Source organism: Pongo pygmaeus, chromosome 5, assembly GCF_028885625.2.
Source record: "Pongo pygmaeus isolate AG05252 chromosome 5, NHGRI_mPonPyg2-v2.0_pri, whole genome shotgun sequence".
NCBI lineage: Eukaryota > Metazoa > Chordata > Mammalia > Primates > Hominidae > Pongo > Pongo pygmaeus.
In genome coordinates, this window is record NC_072378.2 from 95,456,096 (window position 1) to 95,474,728 (window position 18,633).

Sequence of the window (18,633 nt, forward strand, 5' to 3'; positions counted from 1 at the left end):
GCAGCTCAGAATGGTGGTGTGGTGGCAGATTATAAAAGTTCTCTTATGATGATTTCTATTTCTCATAAAATAGGGCAGTCTTTGTCCCATTCTTTGGATGGCACGCCTATCTCATGGGTATGCAACCCATGCAATTGCAAAAGTCTCCATGCTCAGAAAGATCCATTATTTGTTTTAATTATCTGCTGTTGATGTCATGAAATTATTAGTATTTTATGTTTGAATGTGTGTTTTGTAAAATCCATTGAGACAAGGGAGTGTGAGTCTAAACAGAGATGTACACATCATATGTATCTGCTCTTCCTTGCCACTTCATTCACGTATAGCACTACCAATGGCCTTGAGCACAGAATTCCAATGAACCCACAATGTGTGGGAGTTCATCAAGACTCAAAGCAAGTACAAGGTAAACCAGTCTATGACTGAGTAAGCCTGGGGCATTGAGGTCCCAAAGCGTCACACTTTCAGTTAGTATAAGAACTTGCTTCCAACTCAAAATTAGTAACGTTTCGAGAAACACAAATGATCAAGAAGTCCTATTAGTGTCATGGGATTGTTTGCAATTCAATGGATAAATGCTTGAGGGGATGGATCCTCCATTCTTCATGATATGCTTATTTCATATTGCATGCCTGTATCAAAACAGCTCATGTACCTTATAAATAAATATACCTATTATGTATGGACAAAAATTAAAAATTAAAAAAAATTGTTGGGTGCAAAAAAAAAGGAAGCCCTGTTATATCTTTTCTCATTCATGTTACCTTTCAGTCTTAGCTCACTATTTATACTGAAAATGATGATATAAAAAGAAGGGGGAAGACAAATTAACCTACAGTTTGATTTCCTTTCCACCCTTATCCATCAATATGTTGAAGGTAGAGAGTTTAGGTAGAACATGCACACATCAAGAAGTAAAAGTAAATAGTTGAGTTAGTTTTGTTTAGCATTTCTACTATTCTGTCAAGAAAAACATACATTTACATGTACAAGCTACACAGTATGAATCGTGTGAGTTTGGTTAGTATGCATATGGGTTAAATGTTCTTATAAATGCATGTGAAACTGGAATTCCACAATATAAAGACAAATGGTAGAATCCATACTAGCAACTTAAATTTTTAATTTTTCTTTGCTTAGAGCATCATTAAATACTAAATTTAAAAATGATGCGATATTTTGAGAAGGAGAGTCTGTGGAAGCAAAAAGCATTATATTTTAGTGCCTTTAATAGCACTTTTTTCTGCTTTTAAAACAAGAGGCCCTGTATTTTTATTTTGCACCAAGTCTTACAAATTATGTAGTCAGTTCTGAAATAGCAAGCAAATCATCATCTGAGAATGAGGATTAAGGAGGAGATTTTAGAAGTTTAAGAAAAGAACAAGTGTGAAGCATTTCTCTAGTTGAAGGGAAGCATGAATAAGAATAGCAAAATAAAATATGATTACTGGGCATCATTAAGGAACCATTTGAGGCTAATGATAATGATTATAAAGAGTTGCCAGTCAGCATAATTGTGTGCTTTTTTCCAGATGTATACATTTGTGCGGCTGCAGGCAGAGGGCAAGGAGGCTGAGTGTATATGAAATAGAACAAAATGATTATAATCATTGGCAATGGAATTTAATCTGAGTAAGGATGGAAGTGAGTAAGGGGCTAAGGAATATTGTCAAGTTATAGAAAAAGATACGTTTTGAATTTTGGAGGATTGTTGGAGCTGGGTTACTAGAGGGAGTGAGCCAGAAAAAGAAGTTGGAGGTATGATGTTGAAATTATGGAAGGAGGTTGCAGTAGTCATTGATCATGACAAGCGGTAGGGTATGATCATGAGGATGTATAACTGTGGTAGAGTAAAGGAGATCAAGTTGCTAAGAGATTTGAATCATGGAAGCATCTTTATGGACAGGAAAATCGCAAAGAGTTATGATAGGAGTGATATTGGAGAGAATAACAGTGAATCCAGTGCTAATGTCAAAGAAGAAGGAATAGTGACCCTAAGGGAGAGGTAGATGTCTGTCATAAAGAGACATGATGACAGATTAGTGACATAGAAACATGAGATTCAGATTAGAGAGGATGGAGAGAAAAGTATCTGGAGGCAACAATAATGAGGAAAGTGGAGACAAAGTCACCTCTAAAATGGATGGTAGGAGGCAGGTTGGGAAAAACCTATGATTATTTGATAAGATCACATAGGAAACTGACACAGTAGAAATCTGGTTTTAGGTTAGAGAAAAAAGGTGAAGACTGTTCACTGAAAATGGTAGGGATATAAAGGTTTATCTTCATAACTGACATGGAATTTCAGAGAGTCCAGTGAAAAGATTTTAGAAGATGACGAGCAGTGGGAGTTGAGGTCAGAAAAGGTAATGTACAGAATCTAAAGGAATCAAATTTCTAAGGGAAAAGAAATGGTGTGGGAGAATAGGGCTTCTTATAGTAAGTAACCACACAAAAAAGAATACAGAGCATAATACAATCATTCCTAAGAAAAATAGTGTTGGCAAAGTTGTGAGTGTTACAGATAGAGAGGAGTAGGGGTTAGCAACGTTCTCCTGCTCATGGAGGTTCAAGTTCTGTAGAGAAAAAGTCTTATTACTGGTTACCCCTCTAATGACAGTTGGAACATGTGTGGATTTATAAAGACCCGCTTACTGAGGGAAATTACAAGTAGTTTTGTTAAATAAGCATTAATTAAATATGTGGGAGTGAAAGAAGTTAAAATTTTGAAGGTAGAGCCACATTTTAAAGGAATTTAGATTTCAGCACATGTATAAAGAGGAATTTTTGGTGGGCCTAGCCTGCAATAATAGAAAGAGACTGTGGTAAGAAAGAATTGATACTCAGTTCTGCAATTTATTTGCTATGAGACGTTTGGCAACACACTTGTATATTTTCAGCTGTAATTTTCACATCTTAATAAAAAGCAACACTTGTTCATAGAATCAAATGAGATTACATAAAATATACCTATTATTTTATATTTATTTAGCTTTGCAGAGACATTGTCATATTGATTTTATAATAGCTACTCTTAAAGAAGGTGACTGCTACAGACCAGACCAAAGAAGAAGAGAACTTATTCTAAGAGAAAGCAAAGAAAGACCAAGGAGGCAAATGATGTTTAGGAAGTGAAGTCCCATTAACTAAACCGAAGTGTGGCCAGTTGGATCGTTAGTTTATTATAGAAGACCAAGGTAAATTCAAGGCTCTACTTTATGGTTTTGAAGAATCAAAGATGAGACATAAGTAAATATAAAGATTACTAGATTATTTGGGGCATTTTTTATTTTTTAAATTTATTTTTAATTGACAAATAACAATTATATATATTTATGGAGTACACTGTGATGGTTTGATGTATGTTATCAATGTAGAATGATTAAATCAGACTAATTAGGAAATATATCACCTCACATATTTATCAGTTTTTTGGTGAAAATATTTAAAATCTATTCTTTTAGCAATTTTGAAATATACAATGAATAATTACTTATTTATAGTCACTATTCTGTGCCATATACAGTAAGGCTTATTCCTCCTCTCTAACTGAAATTTCCCTTTGATCAATATCTCCTATGTCCCCATCTTCTCTCCATTCTCCAGCATGTGGCAATAATCATTCTACTCTCTACTTCTACAAGTTCAACTTTTTTGCATTCCATATATAGGCTAGATCACGGAGTATTTTTCTTTTTGTGCCTGGCTTAGCACAATCACTTAGCACAGTGTGTTGCAGGTGTATCCAAGTTGTGGCAAATGGTAGGATTTCCCCCCCTTTTAAGGCTGAATAGTATTCAAAATTCAGTGTATGTATACGCCACATTTTCTTAATCCGTTCATCTGATGATGAACACATAGGTTGCTTTCATATCTTGGCTATTGTGAATAATGCTGCGATGAATATTAGAGTGTACATATTTCTATCATATATTGATTTCAATTCCTTTGGCTATATACCCAGAAGTTGAATTGCTGGATCATATGGTAATTCTGTCTTTAGTTTTCTGAGGAACCCTATACTGTTTTCTATAATGACTGTATTCATGTACATTTGCAATAACAGTGCACAAGTATTCCCTTTTCTCCATACCTCTACCAACATTTATATTTTACCTTTTTCATAAAGCCATTCTAACAGATGTGTGGTGGTGATACTGACTATGGTTTTCATTTGCATTTTCCTGCTGATTAGTGATGACAAGCATTTTTCACGTATTTGTTGTCATGTGTCTTCTTTTGAGAAGTATCTATTAGATCCTTTGCCCATTTTTTGATTGGGTTGTTTTCTTGATATAAAGTTGTTTGAGTTTTTTAATGTATTTTGGATATTAGGCACTTATTAGATACATGGTTTGCAAATATTTTATCCAATTTTGTGAATTGTCTCTTCATTCTGCTAAGTGTTATCTTGGCTATGCAGCAGCTTTCTAGTTTAATGCAATTCCATTTATTTATTTTTGCTTTGATTGTATATGCTTTTGGAGTTCTGTCCAAGAAATCTTTGCCTAGACCAACATTATGGAGGATTTCCCCTGTTTTTTCTTTAAGTGCCTTTAGTTTCAGGTCTTACATTTAAGTCTGTAATTCATTTTGAGTTGATTTTGTAGATGGTGTGAGATAAAGATAAAATTTTATTTTTCTGCATGTGGGTATCCAGTTTTTCCCCACAGCACTGAAAAGACTGTCTTTTCTCCATTGTATGTTCTTGGCACATCTGTTTAAATCAATTGACTACATGTGTGGGTTTATTTTTCAGCTCCCTATCATGTTCCATTGGTCAATGTAATGTCTATTTTTATGTCAGTGCTATATTGTTTAGGTTATTATAGCTTTGTAATAGATTTTGAAGTCAGGCAGTGTGATACCTCTGACTTTGTTCCTGTTGCCTAAGATTGCTTTAGCTATTCAGGGTACTTTGTGATTTCATATACATTCTATATATTTTTTTATTTCTATGAAAAATGACATTGAAATTTTGGTAGGGATTACACTGAATCTGTAAATTATTTGGATAGAATAGACATTTTAACAATATTAATTCTTCCAATCCATGAACATGGGACTTCCCCATTTATTTGTGTCAACTGTGATTTATTTAATCGATGTTTTATACTTTTCTATATATGGGTCTTTCACTTTCTTGGTTAAATTTACTCCTAAGTATTTTTTGTGTGTACATTCTTTTGAATGGGATTGATATGTTAATTTTTTTCAGATTGTTTATTGTTAGTATAAGAAAATGCTGCTGATTTTTGTATGTTGATTTTGTCAACATACAACAACTTTACTGAATTTGTTTATCAGTTCTTACAGTTTTTTGGTGGAGTCTTTGATATTTTCTGTGGATAAGATCATGTCATCTGCAGAGACAATTTCACTTATTTGTTTCCTATTTGGATGCCTTTTATTTCTCCTTATTGCCTAGTTGTTCTGGCTAGGACTTCCAGGACTATGTTGAATAGATGTGGCAAGAGTCAGCATCTTTGTCTTGTTCCTGATCTTAGAGAAAACGTTTCAACATTTTACTTTTGAGTATAAGGCTGGTTGTGAACTTTTTATATATGGCCTTTATAGTATTGAGACATGTTTCTTCCTGCTTAATTTTTTGAGACCTTTTATCATAACAAATGTTGAACTTCATCAAATGCTTTCTCAACATCCACTGAAATGATTCTACGGCGTTTGTTCTTTATTCTGTTAATATTGTTTAACACATTTATCTATTTGCATGATAAATGTGATAAACCATATCACATTATCCATTATTTCATAGATGCAAGGATAGTGGGACATCCAACTTTATGGACAATAATCCCACTGGATCATGGGGAATGATCCTTTAAATGTGCTGTTGAATTCAGTTTGCTAATATTGTGTTGAGGATTTTTGTATTTACTTACATCAGGGATATTGGCCTGTCATTTTAGCTTTTTGTAGTGTCCTTATCTGGCTTTGATATGCAAGTAATGCTGGACTCATAAAAATAGCTTAACAGTACTTCTTTTCCTTTAATTTTTGGAAGAGTTTGAGAAGGATTGATATTCTTCTTTAAATGTTTGGTAGAATTCTGCTATAAATCTATCTTGTTCTGAGCTTTTCTTTGATGTGAGATTTTTAAAAAATTATTGATTCAATCCGTACAAGTTGTTGGTCTGTTCAGATTTTCTATTTCTTCTTGATTTAGTCTTGGTAAGTTGTATGTTTTTAGAAATTTATCAATTTCTTCTACGTTAGCCAATTTGTTGGCATTGGGGCATTTTAGTTTAGGAGAGCTGTATAAAATCCAGGTAATGGGGTTCATTAAGAATACATTTTACCAAAGTGGACCACACTGAAGACAGAGAGTTGAGAGCCATAGATTTTCAGACATTTGGAAAGATGAAAAGTTCAGAGCATAATTAGGATGTGGATTGTGAGAGTGAAATTAAGGGAAAAGTCCCATAGGTGTGAATACTGATAAACAAAGAAGTTAATGCATTTGAGCAGCTACCAGCACTTTGCACAGAGGGTAAGGTTAACTGGGAGGAAACCTGTCAATCAAGCTGCAAAGCTCAGAAGAATTTAGGGTCCAGAGGCCTACATTTGGCTTATAGTTGTTTTCATCACTCTCTGTATGCATCAACCGTCATGTAAAAATTAGAGAGAGGGAGAGAGAGAGAGAGGGGAAGAGAGTGAGAGAGAGAGATCTCATTAATTTTCAGACACTTCAGAAAGAGACTAGGCCATCAAGTGACTCAAAGGTAAGTGCAAGACCTTAGTCCAAGCCTTCCCTAAATTCCCAACAATTCCTTGAATTTCTTTTATCATATGCCTCAAAGCTACTGCCCAGCTCATCTTTAACAAGATAGCATAATGTGGAGAAAAGAACAGTTTTCCAAACTTGATTTAATGTGTGGCTCTCCTATGCAGCCTTAAATAGTTATTTAATTTCTCTGAGCCTGGTTTGTTCCATTCATAAAATGGAAATAAGTAATTTATAGATCTGCTATGATAACATAGTATTGCATATGTAAAGGATCTATATGGGTAAACAGAAGCACATATAGGCATATTCGTAACCCACCTCCAAACTACACATCTTACAATTTTGAGAAAAGTTTAAGGAAGTTCTTCCTTACACTAAAGAGTAATTTTCAAGCACCGAACATTTTACCTTTTGTAACAATCAGGATTAATTTTTGTCCTTCTTGTCTAAGTGAGTGGCAGAAGAAGAAAACTGAGAAAGAGGGAGCAGAAGATTGTCTTGACATCAAAGGTGCTAAAGTAAGGACTATTTGGGGCATCTAACATGTGTGAAAGCGTGGTAACCCAATCCCAGATTAAGTCAAGTGCGTTTGAAAGGTTTCCCAACTGTGAAAGTTTCTCTAAGTAATTCTCTCAATGGGCTCACCTCAGGAAATTAACACACTCCAGGACCAATTGAAGTTCTTATCAATTAAGCTAATTGACACAGCAGGCTTAAACTATTTCCCAATGGTGAATATAAAGCATTTGTTCAACAAATGAATACCTCTTAAATCTTTTGAAAGCCTTCCCTAGTCAACTAGTTGAATGCAAAAGCTATATACATACATATAGATAAGCTTTAATATACAAAAATCATCCTTTAATTAAGTGGCCCTGTGTTGGGATCAGATAATTTATATTCAATGAAACATAATTTTTTGTTTAAAATATTAAGAAAATCAGTGTTCTAGTGAAATTCTTTTCAGCCTTGTAAAAATCGGTTTTATTATTTTTATTACAACCAAAAAGTAATATGAAATAATCATACTATTTTAGCTTTGTATTCAAATTGGAAAATAATTATTATATTTTAAAATGATGTTTTAATTTCCTTATTATTATCTTTTGCCAAACTTAAGGTTCTGCTGATACTAAATTTAAAAAAATAAACAGAATAGAGAATATAAAAGTTATTTTTAAAATTTTAATTATTTTTAAAGTAGAGATAATTATTATAACCTTTGAAGCTACCTTAATGACTTTCCTTTGGTCTCTTTTTGAGAAGTCTATGCCTCCTATAAAATGTATTTTTAATATCTATAAAATATATTTTTACCTCCTATAAAATGGATTTTTATCTCATTTCCCATTTTGCTACTATACTGTCTGCCTGACCTTGGAACATTTATTTAACCTCTCTATATCTCAGTTTTTTTGTTAGGAAAATGGACCTAATAATATTGCCTATTTGAGAGAGTTGTTATGCAAATTAAAAACAGGAAAATGTTGTTAAAGTTTTAGTGTATTTGCTGGTACTAGTGAGCACTCAATAAATGTGAACTACTGTTGGCAAAGCAAGGGTTAAAAGGAGAAAAGGAGGAGACTTCTAAGTTAAAGGAATATTATAAGCCAATAACACAGTAGCAGAGCTTAGCCAGGTATGGTAAAGGGCAGGATGTTGCTGGGCTAGAATAAATACTAATTTCACAGCAGAATGAAATAAAAGACTGAGAATAATGGCTGTTAATGGCTAATGGGGATTTTGTAAAGCCAAACTGAAAGTCAACATTTTGAGCTTTATTTAGAGAATGGTAGTGAACTTTCGTTTATTGTTCAATTTTAATACTCGAAAGTGAAATGATCAAATAAATCTTTTAAGAAGATTTACCTGGAATGATCAGTAGATGTGAAATTTATATGTATATCTAAAATTTCCTGACTAGAGACCAGTAAAGAAATTATTTTAAGAGTATGGAAATTGGTTAATGGTGTTTATTAGGCAAGATAAGTAGATGCCTTTAAAAGTAATGTATTGTGTTGTTCCTCTAACCTGAATTTTCAGTAAGTGGAAATCAAAGTATAAAGTCAACTAATGACTTACTGAAGTCACACCACTAAGTCTGTTAGCTCTAGGCCTACAACCTAATATTCATGTTCCCAGGCCCATACTATTTTCATAACACCAAACTATCTCAATTCAACAGGTAAGTATTGAACATATGCTATGAGGCACTCTGATGTTTGCCTCAGGCCATATAAAGAGAAGACTTGAGTTGTAAAAATAGTATGGCCTATACCGTTATGCTTTCAATGTGGAGTATTTGAAGATGTCACAAGAAGTTACTTCATAGATTTGGAAAGAGGTAATTACTTCTAGTGACATCATTTCCAGAAACTTAAGGTGTGCAGTTGTATTACTGCCTGTCCACCAAAACATTTTTCCAAAAAAATGTACTCAATTTCTGAGCTATGTCAGATTATTAGTTATTGCATTAACTTGGTCATTGAATGGTAAGTCCTGGCTTGGCCATACTCTCACTGAACAGAATACAAAAAAAAGAATGAAAATGGACTGTTTCTTTGATGTCAGAAAACAAATTTGACAATCTTTTTTCTGGGTATCAAACAAAACCAAACAAAAGAAAGGCACTAATCTCTTGATTTTGAATTTTTCTTTGAACTCTTTTGAACATACCATTACAGTTCATATCTCAGGAATCAAAGTACCTGCCAGAAGGCGTAGCTTCCTGGGGTCGTGTGTGTGTGTGTGTGTGTGTGTGTGTGTGTGTGTGTGTGTGCACAGAGGAGGAAGTCATTCTGCCTATTTGTAATTTCTGTATTTGATTATCTATTTTTGAAATGACTCACAAAAAATAAAAGTAACCACACTACTCGAAGTAGCTGTTTCCCAAACTGTTCGTTACCCTTACACTAAGAGATAAGAAGCTTGATCCAAAATGTAATTTAATGCACTGCTATCTTCATCAATCTTGCTACCAAGAACCTGTCAGATATGTGAAACAGAATGCTTAGTGCTGTCGTGAATTGTGATTAAGCTCTTTATATTGACACAAACCCCATAACAAGGAGTTTATCGTTAGCACAATTTGTGGATCACAGTTGAAAGAGCACTGATACAGAAAAATATTTCCAGTGGCAATTTAACTTTTTATTGTATTGAAAACACACTGTGAGATCAACTCTCTTCACAAATTTTTAAGTGTACAGTACAGGGTTGTTGTCTACAAGCACAATGTTGTCTCTAGAACTTTTTCATCTTTCATAACTGGAGCTCTATGTCTATTGAACAACAACTCACCATTTTCCCCTCTCACTAGCTCCTGGAAACCACCATTCTACTTTGTGTTTCTATGTTTGACTAGGTGAGATACCTTGTATAAGTGGAATCAAGCAGTATTTGTTCTTCTGTGATTGGCTTATTTCAATTAGCATGATGTCCTCAAGGTTCATCTATACGGTATGACAATCTAAATGACCATTGATGGAAGAATGGTGTGTTAGTCCATTCTCACATTGCTATAAAGAACTAACTGGGACTGGGTAATTTATTAAAAAAAAAGGGGGGGCTCACAGTTTTGCAGGATGTACAGGAAGCACGGCTGGGGAGGTCTCAGGAAACTTACAGTCATCGGTGAAGGTGAAGTGGAAAGAGTTAGATCTTACATGACTGAAGCAGGAAGAAGAGAGAAAAAGGGGAGGTGCTACCCACTTTTAAGCAACCAGATCTCATGAAAACTCATTCACTATCACGAGAACAGCAAGAGGGAAATTCACCCCCATAATCCAGTCACCTCCTACTAGACCCCTGCTCCAACACTGGGGATTACAATTCGACATGAGATTTGGGCAGAGACATATAGTCAAACCATATCAAATGTGTAAAGAAAATGTGGTATATACATACAGTGAAATAGCATTCAGCCACAAAAATAAGAAAATCCTGTCACATGTGACAATTAAAATTAAAACCTCCAATGACTGCTGTAATTATTGTTTTAATTTAACATAGGTTAACTCTGTATTCATATAAAAGAAACTGCCATGGCCCATTGACATTGGCCTTATAAGCAATTTAATGAAAGCAGTTCTTATGCTAATAGTTACAGAATGATTTCCATTTCTAACAGTTTGCTCTAGATCTACCTCAAAAACCTTCACAATGACCTTGAACTCTGCAGATTTTCACATCTCTTATATTAGCTTTTTAAAAAGTCTCTATTTTGAGTCACAGTTTTTACAAATTCACAGGAAGTTGAAAAATTGTACCGTTAAGCTCCATGTACATATCACCCAATTTATCCAAGTGATTATCGTCAGGCCTCTGAGCCCAAGCCAGGCCATCTCATCCCCTGTCACCTGCACGTATACGCCCAGATGGCCTGAAGTAACTGAAGAATCACAAAAGAAGTGAATATGCCCCGCCCCACCTTAACTGGTGACATTCCACCACAAAAGAAGTGTAAATGGCTGGTCCTTGCCTTAAGTGATGACATTACCTTGTGAAAGTCCTTTTCCTAGCTCATCCTGGCTCAAAAATCACCCCCATTGAGCAGCTTGTGACCCCCCACTCCTGCCCACCAGAGAACAAACTCCCTTTGACTGTAATTTTCCTTTACCTACTGAAATCCTATAAAATGGCCCCACCCTTATCTCCCTTCACCGACTCTCTTTTTGGACACAGCCCACTTGCACCCAGGTGAAATAAACAGCTTTATTGCTCACACAAAGCCTGTTTGGTGGTCTCTTCACACGGCACATGAAATTTGGTGCGGTGACTCGGATCAGGGGACCTCCCTTGGGAGATCAATCCCCTGTCCTCCTGCTCTTTGCTCCATGAGAAAGATCCACCATCTACGACCTCAGGTCCTCAGACCGACCAACCCAAGAAACATCTCACCAATTTCAAATCCGGTAAGCCGCCTCTTTTTACTCTCTTCTCCAACCTCCCTCACTATCCCTCAACCTCTTTCTCCTTTCAATCTTGGTGCCACACTTCAATCTCTCCCTTCTCTTAATTTCAATTCCTTTCATTTTCTGGTAGAGACAAAGGAGACACGTTTTATCTGTGGACCCAAAACTCTGGTGCCGGTCATGGACTGGGAAGGCAGCCTTCCCTTGGTGTTTAATCATTGCAGGGACACCTCTCTGGTTGTACACCCACATTTCAAGGGTGTCAGACCACGCAGGGATGCCTGCCTTGGTCCTTCACCCTTAGCGGCAAGTCCCGCTTTTCTGGGGAAGGGGCAAGTACCACAACCCCTTCTCTCCTTGTCTCTACCCCTTCTCTGCTTTTCTGGGAGAGGGGCAAGTACCCCTCAACCCCTTCTCCTTCACCCTTAGCTGCAAGTCCCACTTTTCTGGGAGAGGGGCAAGTACCCCTCAACCCCTTCTCCTTCACCCTTAGTGGCAAGTCCCACTTTTCTAGGGGGCAAGAACCCCCAATCCCTTATTTCAATGCCCCAACCTCTTATCTCTGCACCCTAATCCCTTATTTCTTCACCCCAACCTCTTATCTCTGCACCCCATCCCTTATTTCCATGCCCCAACCTCTTATCTCTGCACCCCAATCCCTTATTTCCGTGCCCCAACCCCTTATTTCTGTGCCCTGACCTCTTATCTCTGTGCCCCAACCCCTTTTCTGGAAGGTAAGAACCCCCAAACCCCTTCCCTCTGTTTCTCTACTCTCTCTTTTCTCTGGGCTTGCTTCCTTCACTATGGGCAACCTTCCACCCTCCATTCCTCCTTCTACTGCCTTGGCCTGTGTTCTCAAAAACTTCAAACCTCTTCAACTCACACCTGACCTCAAACCTAAATGCCTTATTTTCTTCTGCAATGCTGCTTGACCCCAATACAAACTCGACAGTAGTTCCAAATAGCCAGAAAATGGCACTTTGAATTTTTCCATCCTGCAAGATCTAAATAATTCTTGTCGTAAAATAGGCAAACGGTCTGAGGTGCCTGACGTCCAGGCATTCTTTCACACATCAGTCCCTTCCTAGTTTCTGTGCCCAGTGCAACTCGTCCCAAATCTTCCTTCTTTCCCTCCCGCCTGTCCCCTCAGTACCAACCCCAAGCGTCGCTGAGTCTTTCTAATCTTCCTTTTCTACAGACCCATCTGACCTCTCCCCTCCTCCCCAGGCTGCTCCTCGCCAGGCCGAGCTAGGTCCCAATTCTTCCTCAGCCTCTGCTCCTCCACCCTATAATCTTTTTATCACCTCCCCTCCTCACACCCGGTCCGGCTTACAATTTCGTTCCGTGACTAGCCCTCCCCCACCTGCCCAGCAATTTACTCTTAAAAAGGTGGCTGGAGCTAAAGGCATAGTCAAGGTTAATGCTCCTTCTTCTTTATCCCAAATCAGATAGCATTTAGGCTCTTTTTCATTGAATATAAAAATCCAGCCCAGTTTATGACTTGTTTGGCAGCAACCCTGAGACACTTTACAGCCCTAGACCCTAAAATGTCAAAAGGCCGTCTTATTCTCAAAATACATTTTATTACCCAATCTTCTCCCGACATTAAATAAAACTTCAAAAATTAAATTCTGGCCCTCAAACCCCGCAACAGGATTTAATTAACCTCGCCTTCAAGGTGTACAATAATAGAAAAAAGTTGCAATTCCTTGCCTCCACTATGAGACAAACCCCAGCCACATCTCCAGCACACAAGAATTTCCAAACATCTGAACTGCAGCTGCCAGGCATTCCTCCAGAACCTCCTCCCACAGGAGCTTGCTACACATGCTGGAAATCTGGCCACTGGGCCAAGGAATGCCCGCAGCCTGGGATTCCTCCTAAGCCGTGTCCCATCTGTGTGGGACCCCACTGAAAATCAGACTGTTCAACTCACCTGGCAGCTGCTCCCAGAGCCCCCTGGAACTCTGGCCCAAGGCTCTCTGACTGACTCCTTCCCAGATCTTCTCAGCTTAGCAGCTGAAGACTGACACTGCCTGATCGCCTCGGAAGCCCCCTAGACCATCACGGACGCCGAGCTTCAGGTAACTCTCACAGTGGGAGGTAAGCCCGTCCCCTTCTTAATCAATATGGAGGCTACCCACTCCACATTACCTTCTTTTCAAGGGCCTGTTTCCCTTGCCTCCATAACTGTTGTGGGTATTGACGGCCAGGCTTCTAAACCTCTTAAAACTCCCCAACTCTGGTGCCAACTTAGACAATACTCTTTTAAGCACTCCTTTTTAGTTATCCCCACCTGCCCAGTTCCCTTATTAGGCTGAGATGCTTTAACTAAATTATCTGCTTCCCTGACTATTCCTGGACTACAGCCATATCTCATTGCTGCCCTTCTTCCCAATCCAAAGCCTCCTTTGTGTCCTCCTCTTGTATCCCCCACCTTAACCCACAAGTATAAGATACCTCTACTCCCTCCTTGGTGACCGATCATGCACCCCTTACCATCCCATTAAAACCTAATCACCCTTACCCCACTCAATGCCAATATCCCATCCCACAGAATGCTTTGAAAGGATTAAAGCCTGCTATCACTCACCTGCTACAGCATGGCCTTTTAAAGCCCATAAACTCTCCTTACAATTCCCCCATTTTACCTGTCCTAAAACCAGACAAGCCTTACAAGTTAGTTCAGGATCTGCACCTTATCAACAAAATTGTTTTGCCTATCCACCCCATGGTGCCAAACCCATATACTCTCCTATCCTCAATACCTCCCTCTACTACCCATTACTCTGTTCTGGATCTCAAACATGCTTTCTTTACTATTCCTTTGCACCCTTCATCCCAGCCTCTCTTTGCCTTCACTTATACTGACCCTGACACCCATTAGGCTCAGCAAATTACCTGGGCTGTACTGCCACAAGGCTTCACAGACAGCCCCCATTACTTCAGTCAAGCCCAAATTTCATCCTCATCTGTTACCTATCTCGGCATAATTCTCATAAAAACACACATGCTTTCCCTGCTGATCGTGTCCGATTAATCTCCCAAACCTCAATCTCTTACAAAACAACAACTCCTTTCCTTCCTAGGCATGGTTAGTGCAGTCAGAATTCTTACACAAGAGCCAGGACCACACCCTGTAGCCTTTCTGTCCAAACAGCTTGACCTTACTGTTTTAGCCTAGCCCTCATGTCTGCCTGCAGTGGCTGCCACTGCTTTAATACTTTTAGAGGCCCTCAAAATCACAAACTATGCTCAACTCACTCTCTACATTTCTCATAACTTCCAAAATCTATTTTCTTCCTCATACCTGATGCATATACTTTCTGCTCCCTGGCTCCTTCAGCTGTACTCACTCTTCGTTAAGTCCCACAATTACCACTGTTCCTGGCCCGGACTTCAATCCAGCCTCCTACATTATTCCAGATACCACACCTGAGCCTCATGGCTGCATCTCTCTGATCCACCTGATGTTCATCCCATTTCCCCACATTTCCTTCTTCCCTGTTTCTCACCCTGATCATGCTTGATTTATTGATGGCAGTTCCACCAGGCCTAATTGCCACTCACCAGCAGAGGCAGGCTATGCTATAGTACAAGCCACTAGCCCGCCTCTTAGAACCTCTCATTTCCTTTCCATCGTGGAAATCTATCCTCAAGGAAATAACTTCTCAGTGTTCCATCTGCTATTCTATCTGCTATTCTACTACTCCTCAAGGATTATTCAGGCCCCCTCCCTTCCCTACACATCAAGCTTGAGGATTTGCCCCCACCCAGGACTGGCAAATTAGCTTTACTCAACATGTCCCGAGTCAGGAAACTAAAATACCTCTTAGTCTAAATAGACACTTTCACTGAATAAGTAAAGGCCTTTCCTACAGGGTCTGAGAAGTCCACCACCATCATTTCTTCCCTTCTGTCAGACATAATTCCTCAGTTTAGCCTTCTCACCTCTATACAGTCTGATAACAGACCAGCCTTTATTAGTCAAATCAGCCAAGCAGTTTTTCAGGCTCTTAGTATTCAGTGAAACTTTATATCCCTTAGGGTCCTCCATCTTCAAGAAAAGTAGAAAAGACTAAAGGTCTTTTAAAAACACCTCACCAAGCTCAGCCAACAACTTAAAAAGGACTTGACAATACTTTTACCTCTTTTGCTTCTCAGAATTCAGGCCTGTCCTCAGAATGCTACAAGGTACAGCCCATTTAAGCTCTTGTATAGATGCTCCTTTTTATTAGGCCCCAGTCTCATTCGACACCAGACCAACTTAGGCTGTGCCCCAAAAAAAACTTGTCATCCCTACTATCTTTTATCTGGTCATACTCCTATTCGCCATTCTCAACTACTCATACATGCCCTGCTCTTGTTTACACTGCCGGTTTACACTGTTTCTCCAAGCCATCACAGCTGATATCTCCTCCTGCTATCCCCAAACTGCCACTCTTAACTCTCGAAGTAAATAATCTTTGCTGGCAGGACTATGCTGAGCCTCCGTAGGCACTCTCTAATTAGATGTCCTAGGTCCTCCCAATTCTTAGTCCTTTTATACCTGTTTTTCTCCTTCTCTTATTCCATTTAGTTTTTCAATTCATCCAAAACCATATCCAGGCCATCACCAATCATTCTATATGACAAATGTTTCTTCTAACATCCCCACAATATCACCCCTTACCACAAGACTTCCCTTCAGCTTAATCTCTCCCACTCTAGGTTCCCAAGCCACCCCTAATCCCTCTTGAAGCAGCCCTGAGAAATATCGCCCATTCTCTCTCCGTACCACCCCCCAAAAAATTTTTGCCGCCCCAACACTTCAACACTATTTTGTTTTATTTTTCTTATTAATATAAGAAGGCAGCAATGTCAGGCCTCTGAGCCCAAGCCAAGCCATCTCATCCCCTGTCACCTGCACGTATATGCCCAGATGGCCTGAAGTAACTGAAGAATCACCAAAGAAGTGAATATGCCCTGCCCCACCTTAACTGATGACATTCCACCACAAAAGAAGTGTAAATGGCTGGTCCTTGCCTTAAGTGATGACATTACCTTGTGAAAGTCCTTTTCCTAGCTCATCCTGGCTCAAAAAGCACCCCCACTGAGCAGCTTGCGACCCCCACTCCTGCCCACCAGAGAACAAACTCCCTTGACTGTAATTTTCCTTTACCTACCAAAATCCTAAAACAGCCCCACACTTATCTCCCTTCCCTGACTCTCTTTTCGGACTCAGCCCACCTGCACCCAGGTGAAATAAACAGCTTTATTGCTCACACAAAGCCTGTTTGGTGGTCTCTTCACATGGATGCACATGAAAATTATATCTTACATAACCATAATATAGTATCAAAACAAAAAATTGGCAATGGTTCAATGAGTGTGTATACATCTACATCATTTTACTGCATATGTGGATTTGTGGAAACATCACCACAATGAAGATAGAGGTATTCCATTACCTCAAAGATTTTTCCTTCAGAGTCACATCTACCGTCCCCACTCTCCATTCCTAATCCCATGTAATCAATTAATTATCCATCTCTAAAATTTTTTCGTTAAAAAATGTTATATAAATGGAATCATACAACATGTAACATTTTGATATTAGCTTTGTAAAACTGTTTTCTCAGGGTTCATCCAAGTTGTTGCATGTATCAGTAGTTCCTCTTCATTGCTGAGTAGTAGTCTATGGTATGGATGTAACACAATTTATTTAACCATTCAACTGTTGAAAGATATTTTCGTTGTTTCTAGTTTGAGGTAAATACAAATAAAGCTTCAATGAACATTTTTGTACAGATTTTTGTGTGGAGTTATTTCTCTGGGAAAAATGCCTAGGGGAACTATTGCTGAGTCACATGGTAAATATGTGTTTACTTTGTAAAGAAATGGCCAAACTATTTTCCAGGATGGCTGAACCATTTTATATTTCCACAGAAATGTGTAAGGTATACCGTTTCTCCACATCCTCACCAGCTTTTGGTTGTTATCACTCCTTTACTTTAGCTGTTTTAATAAGTGTATAGTGAGAGCTCATCATGGCCTTAAGTTACATTTCCTTAATAGCTAGTGATGTTGATCATCTTTTCATGTGCTCATTTGCCATCTATATATTCTTTTTGGTGAAATCTTCATGTATTGTGCTTGGATTATTTTTATTGTTGACTCTTGAGAGTTTTTATACATTCTAGATGTAAGTTGTTTGTCAGTTTGGGAAACAGCTACTTTGAGTAGTGTGGTTACTTTTATTCTTTGTGAGTCATTTCAAAAATAGATAATCAAATACAGAAATTACAAATAGAAAGGCAGAATGACTTCCTCATCTGTGCATACACACACACACACACAAACACACACACACACACACACACACACACACGACCCCAGGAAGCTCTGCCTTCTGGCAGGCACTTTGATTGCTGAGATATGAACTGTAATGGTATATTCAAAAGAGTTCAAAGAAAAATTTCAAAATCAAGAGTTTGCAAATACTTTTTCCCAGTCTGTAGGTTTGTCTTTTCATCCACTTAGCAGTTTATTTTATTTCATTTTATTATCAGTAGATGCAGAAAGAGGCAGGTCCTTTTATAGAACTATAGTATTTAATTTTGTTGAAGTCCACTTGTTGATTTTTTTGCTCTTATGAATTGTACTTTTGGTACAACTCTTTACTGAGTCCTAAAGTCACAAACATTTTCTCCTAAAAGTTTTATAGTTTTATATTTTACAATTGAATTTATGAAATACTTTGTTAACTTTTATGTAAGGTATGAGGTTTAAGTCAAAGTATGTATTTTTCCCTATGGAGATACAATTGCTCTATCACTGTTTGCTAAAAGATGATCCTTTCTCTATTGAATTGCTCTTTAATTTTTTTTCAAAATGAGTTGGCTATACTTATGTGGGGCTATTTCTGGTTTCTGTATTATCCATTCTGTTCCATTGATCTGTACATTTTTTCTTCTACCAGTATGATGCAGT

General features: G+C 38.1%; 1 pseudogene; it reads left to right on the forward strand.

The window, feature by feature from the left end:
* The first annotated feature begins 1,826 nt into the window (after window positions 1-1,826).
* Window positions 1,827-16,356, forward strand: LOC134739786 (uncharacterized; annotated as a pseudogene).
* The last annotated feature ends 2,277 nt before the right edge of the window (window positions 16,357-18,633 follow it).